Source organism: Drosophila ananassae, chromosome 2L (assembly GCF_017639315.1).
Source record: "Drosophila ananassae strain 14024-0371.13 chromosome 2L, ASM1763931v2, whole genome shotgun sequence".
Lineage (NCBI taxonomy): Eukaryota > Metazoa > Arthropoda > Insecta > Diptera > Drosophilidae > Drosophila > Drosophila ananassae.
This window is the reverse complement of record NC_057927.1, coordinates 22,831,110-22,837,109: the sequence shown is the minus strand read 5'-3', so window position 1 is coordinate 22,837,109 and position 6,000 is coordinate 22,831,110.

Below are 6,000 nucleotides of genomic sequence, written 5' to 3'. Positions count from 1 at the left end.
CGTTTGGGCGCTGCAATTTGTTTGAGTTACGGCGCTTGTAAGCACACTTTAAGGATCCATTGTATTCCAATCAATAAGCCGGGCATGACAATGAGACAGAGACCCGGCCAACAAGCCCCATTGAATGTCGCAAATGTGTGTCTTTGTCTCGGTTTCTTTCAGTGAGCGGAGCGCCGCTTGTCGCCTCCTTTTGGGTCCTTAGGGGCTTGACTCTTAGGGTCTGAGGTCTTTGCTTTTTTTTTTCTCATCGAGAGTAGTTGGAATTCTTACCAAAAAGTGGTAATTCCTTTAGTAGAAATTAAAATGGTTGCTTCAGAATATTTGAAATTTTTCTGAAAGCAATTTAGATACCATTTGAAGTGAACTAATTCGAAGATTGGGAATTCTTTTATCCAATTTTCTTATTTGCAATTCAAATGCGATGATGTGATATTCGCATCGACTTCCTTGATTGAATCAGTGATTAACTGGTTTACTGCCATTTCCCAGCTAGACTCCAGAATTAGCAGCACCTTTGTGGCAGCGCCAATTGCCACCTCAGCAATCACTCCAAGCCCGGCCAATTGACTTCCAATTAAATGTGTCAAAAGGAGTAGACCGTTAACACGCCATTTCCATTGGCTAGCTGATCATGCAAAGGAGCTGGATTGTTCTCGACCTGAATTCCATTAGCATATCATCGGAGAAGAGCAGCCGGAGCATAAAGCAGTAGCAGTAGCAACAAAGACCACAATCAGACTCAAATTTATGTGTAGCTTTTCAAAGGACACTTAAAGAATTATTTGTAAAGTAGAAGTTATTTATTTAAATTAAAAAAAATATATTAAAACGATGAATTCCAAAGAAAATGGCAAAGATTTACTTTAGGGTTGACTTTGGAAGTACAATCTTAGAAGTCCATATCATAGATTTCAAGAATATCTTTCTTTGAATATGCTTTTACAGATATGTTTCTAAATGAAAGTTTTGTTTCAAAATCTTTTATTTATTTTAGGAGGATAATTTATACTGATTTTAAACTTTTTTTACTTTAAAAGTTTTATTTACAGAATCTCCAGAAAATCTATTCAAAATATGATTGTAAATGAAAGATTTTTTTTAAAAAAGCTTTCACTTTTGAGCATAAATCTTAGAGATTGTAATACAATTTTATTGAATCTAAATATGATAAATAAGTCTATACAAAATATCTAGAGTATATTAAAAATATTTTCACAACTATAATAATTTCCCCAAGTGCAGTGACTACGTCAAAGGGATTACCAAGGATTAGTAGCCTTGGCAACCGAGCTTACAATTGGCCAACTCAAGTGGCTGACGAACTGACTGACTGACTGACTGACTGATCGCCCGACTGTGGGCCTGACTGAATGACAGAATGACTGACGAACGAATCCGCTGAAGAGCTCAGCTTCTGCTGATGGCATTTACGATAAATTTACGCAAGTCATTTGACAACGCTGCAACTGCTGCATCATTATGCGGCCTGCAGACTGCAGAGTGCAGCCTGAAGACTGAAGCATGAAGAGTGCCAGGCATGCACAAATATGCAAAGCAGCTACTGATGATTGTCGAAAGTTGTTAGCAGAGCCAATAGCAGAAGCAGCAACAAAACAAACAAAATGTCGCACATTAAGCGGCTGAACATATCTCAAATGTCACGTATACGTCATGTCTGCCGCTCTCCTGACGAGGCAGCGGCAATTAATTAATCCTGCACTCGACTAACTATGTTGGCCGGCCCAGCTAGACATCGTCTAGCAGGTTGCCGGTTCTAGGACTCTCAGACTATCCCGATCCCGGTCCCAGTTTCAATTCCAAGTCCAGGCCCACATCTTCATTCAGTTTGCCTCATTCATGACTCCGCCACAGTCGCTGGCTGGCATATTAAAACGTGTCTGGGAACAGGTGAAGATGTTCACATAAATTACCACCTCTTCATTAGTCGGGCGTACGCTACGACTAGGCACACTGGGACTAATAGGCCAAAAATAGAGCTTTCTATAGATATTTTACAGAAATTCGAAATACATTCTTGCGGGTTTAAAACTGGGAAAATATTAACAACTTCATGATAAATGATTAGGATACCTTACCCCCCAAAAATGATATGGTATTGCCACTGTTTTAGCCCATTTTGCTTGCCAAGAGTCCCGACTTCCAGCTTAATGGAATTTAATTTCTTGTTAGCCACAACTAACTGCAACCGCATCGCGATAAGCCGGACAGTTCCTGGGGATGAAGTGTAGCTCCTGCGTGTCTGACCCTAAAAAGCTATAGGCCAAAAGCTGAGAGTTAAGACTTAGTTAGTGGAGCCGGTTAGCCGGCTCGTTTCCTGTGACACAGTTCTGGCAATTAGTCATGGGAATCACGTATACGCCTGCGTGTCTGGCTGCCATTTTATGGCTAAGGCCTCAACGTCAACGCTGGGCTTTTGTAATTTTAATTACTTCCCCTTATGGCCGGGCTGAGTTATTGGCCAAGGAGTGGGTGTTGCACAAGGACCTGCTCCAAAGTGACGGTTCGCCAGATTGTTTTACAACATAATTAAGCAGCATTGTTGTTGGGGCCGCAAAACGCAAATTATGAAGTGCAGTCAAGTGCATGTTGAGCATTTTCTGTTGTGTTCCTGTTTCAGAATATGTTTTTTTTTTTTGTTTTCTTGAATGGTGATAGGGGCTGGCATAAAAAACGTCACTCAACAACGCCCCTGTCATTGTGCGAAGGAGTCACCAGGAGGTGAGAATCGGGCGAACGATTTTATGTTGCTGCTTGCAACTTTATTTTCAAAGCCCGGGGCGCACGAGAACAACAGCAAAAGCAAAAGCAACATCATGCAACAACAGCGACAACTGCAGCAAGTCAACAACAATTCGATACACACTTGCCACTTGCCACTCGGATCTTGGCCAGGTCCCGAACACTTGGCCACTTGGCGACTGCCTGGTGTGAAAGCGTGTTGCATCCTCCGATCCAGATTCCGATTTCATTCGATATTTTCTACACTTGCGGGAAATAATTGGTGAAAATGGGTATTCATGCATTAAATATGTATGTTTATTCAAGCGGTTAACTGAATATTGGAAATAAAAAACAATTATCAAGTCTAGTATCATCATTTCTAAGACTCATTCCCAAGAAAGTTTCACATACTTTCTTCAAGTGTAGCCCATCCTCCTGCATCTGGCTCTGGGCCTGGATTGGGGTCCGTCTGGATTCTGTCCGTCTTCTAAAGCGTTCAGCATCGATTCGTTATGATTGCATGTTAAATGGCTCCCGCTGAGTTATTACGAGACAAAATCCTTATTTATCGCTTTCTGATTTATTTGTAAACGATTTTCATGCCCATCGCCCATGGACGTGGATGGGAGGCTGGGAGTGCGGATGAGGATGGGCACCAGCTCCTCCAGGAGATGGAGTTTTTGGTTGGACTTTGGCTGGCAGGGCGAGCAGAAAAATCTTGATGGGCTGGCCAGGTTGTTTGCTCAGCAGAATCTCAGTTGGTTCTTGCCAATTTTTTACTGATTTCAACGCCTTGTTTTATGGCCAGCAAAGGGTTCTGCATGTTGTCTTCCCTCGACTCTCCCTCGACCTGCCATTTTTTATTACTTCTTGTGTGCGTTTCTTATCTTTTTGGAAAATGTTGCTGCTTACTTAATTTTGACATATTTATTTTTATTATGTGCTGCACACTGACGGTGGGAGTTGGTCTCTCTTTGGCTGGTATTCTCCAGCCTTAATCCCCACCATCCCACACTTCTGATTAAGTGGGATTGTGTGGGTCAAGTTGGGGGTCAATTTGGTTTGGTTTGTGGCCAATGGAAGCGTTTCTCCCCCTGCCATTCAGCCAATCGAAGTGGGAAATATTTATTAATATTTTAAACAGGGGGAGTGGGAAATATTTATTAATATTTTAAACAGGGTACTCAATAAAAGTTTATGCAGTTAAAATTACTTGAGTAAGTTATGGACATTTAATCATTTTTCATTCCATAAAGCAGTGCCATTCAATCGACCAATTGCCCGACACTTTCAATTCGTTCGACACCAAAAGCACAACTCCAATTTCTCAGTTATGTCCAAAGAATGCAGAGGCTTTAATGCCAAAAAAAAAGCATGTCCGGAGACAGAGAAATGGTAGAAACGCCTTCTGTTAACAACCGAAACGAAAGAACCGAACATGGCTTATTAAAACGCAAAACGGCTTTTTACGATGGCAATAAATTGGTGGCGGGAATGGACGAAGCTGGATCTGAAGTGGTTCGCCCGGGGTAATGGGGAGTAGTGGGGAGTATGCAAAGCTAAGAAGGAGCTGCAAACAGGCAACAAGAGAGGCCAGCGTTTATGGCTTAAATTAATAAAATAAGCTTTGTCAGACAATTTACAACGCGTCTTCAGCGAGCAGATTACGAGCACGCGGACACGATCCAACTGCAAGATCGCGGCAACAAGAGGCAGAAGCACCAGCAGCAACTGAGAGGATTGAGATTCGAAAAATACAAACAACAACCAGTCAGCAGGAATACTAACAAGGTATTTTAATTTTATGTATTGAAGGTTTTTCATTACTCTTTATAGAAACTAAAAAATTATTTACCTAATATGTTTGCCAGTTTAATAATTATTTCTTAACATATCTTTGCAACAAGAAGTCTTTTTAATGTCTTAAACTTGTTTAAAAACTAAATTACCTTCCTATAGAGTATAAACTACAAATCCAACGGCGACATTGAATGCTGCCTGACTGTCTGCCCGGTCTTTGGTTATTTAGAGAGAGATTCTGCGGATCCAGGATGTCGTGGGGGAATGAAGAACATGGAGGAGCATTGCTAGGTGGAGCGGGTGTTGGAATAGTTGCGGTGTTTGTTCGTTAATTAGTGAACATATTTCGTATAATCGGTGTCATATTAGTTATAAATTGGATAAAAGCGCAAAACGACAACTTAATTAATTTTAAATTCCAATTTATAAACAAGAAATGGAAAAGTTGTTGCCGTTGCTTGGTGTTGCTGTTGATGATGTTGCAGCTATGATAACGATTATGGAAGTGACCAGAGCAGGACCAAAGCCGTGTTTGCTAATCATGGCCAAGACATAGAACTAAGCCGCAGTCTGTAGTCTGCCTTTTTAGGGTACCCTTCCCCTGGTTGAGGGTTTTATAATTTTTGGTCAAAAGTTAGCTACTATTATGGCAGTTTAAATGATGGAATCAATGGGCATACACAAAAATTTATAGAGGCCACTTAAAGTATATTTCATGAGGAGCTTGATATACGTAACTCCTTATAAAGATTGGGCAACTATATCTAATATATTTTCTCTAGATCTCTCTAATAGACATCTTCATAAAACCTACTAGAGCATATAAGTTTCGGCTTCATACCGAGTTAATATTCCCTTTCTTTATATTTTCTTGACTTTTTTGTTGCATTCCAACCACAGCTTCATTTAAATTTCTTGCCTTGTGTTCGTCCTCCCTTTTGGCCGCAGCATCCTTCCTTTTGGCCAGTTCCGAGAATTCGCAGACCAGTCGGCTGGGGCCACAATATTCGATTAGGTCGCCGGGCATCGGAGGCCGTGTCTGCCGTTGATATATTGCCAACGATCATCAGCGATCATCATTTTGTTGTGAGCAGATTGCATTTCATTCGATGGCGCAGAGGAAGGCCGGGAGTGAAGTGAATACTGCAAAATTACCTTATAACTTAATTCATTAATAAATTTATGAATTGGTCGTTGTAAATTGCGGTTTGAATTTATGGGACACAGAACTGTGGCAATGGAATGGTTTACATTCAAATAGATCGCTTATAAGAAATAGGGTTAGTGTACAGGGTTTTTAAATACGAAACCTTCACAAACATCTATTAATTCGTATATCTCACCATAAACTCTTTCATTAATCTGGCATTTCGTTTTAAGACCATTAAGTTAATTTATTTTGATAAATTTCAATTATTAAGCCATCATTATGAAGCTCTTGGCTTATAGCCGATGGGC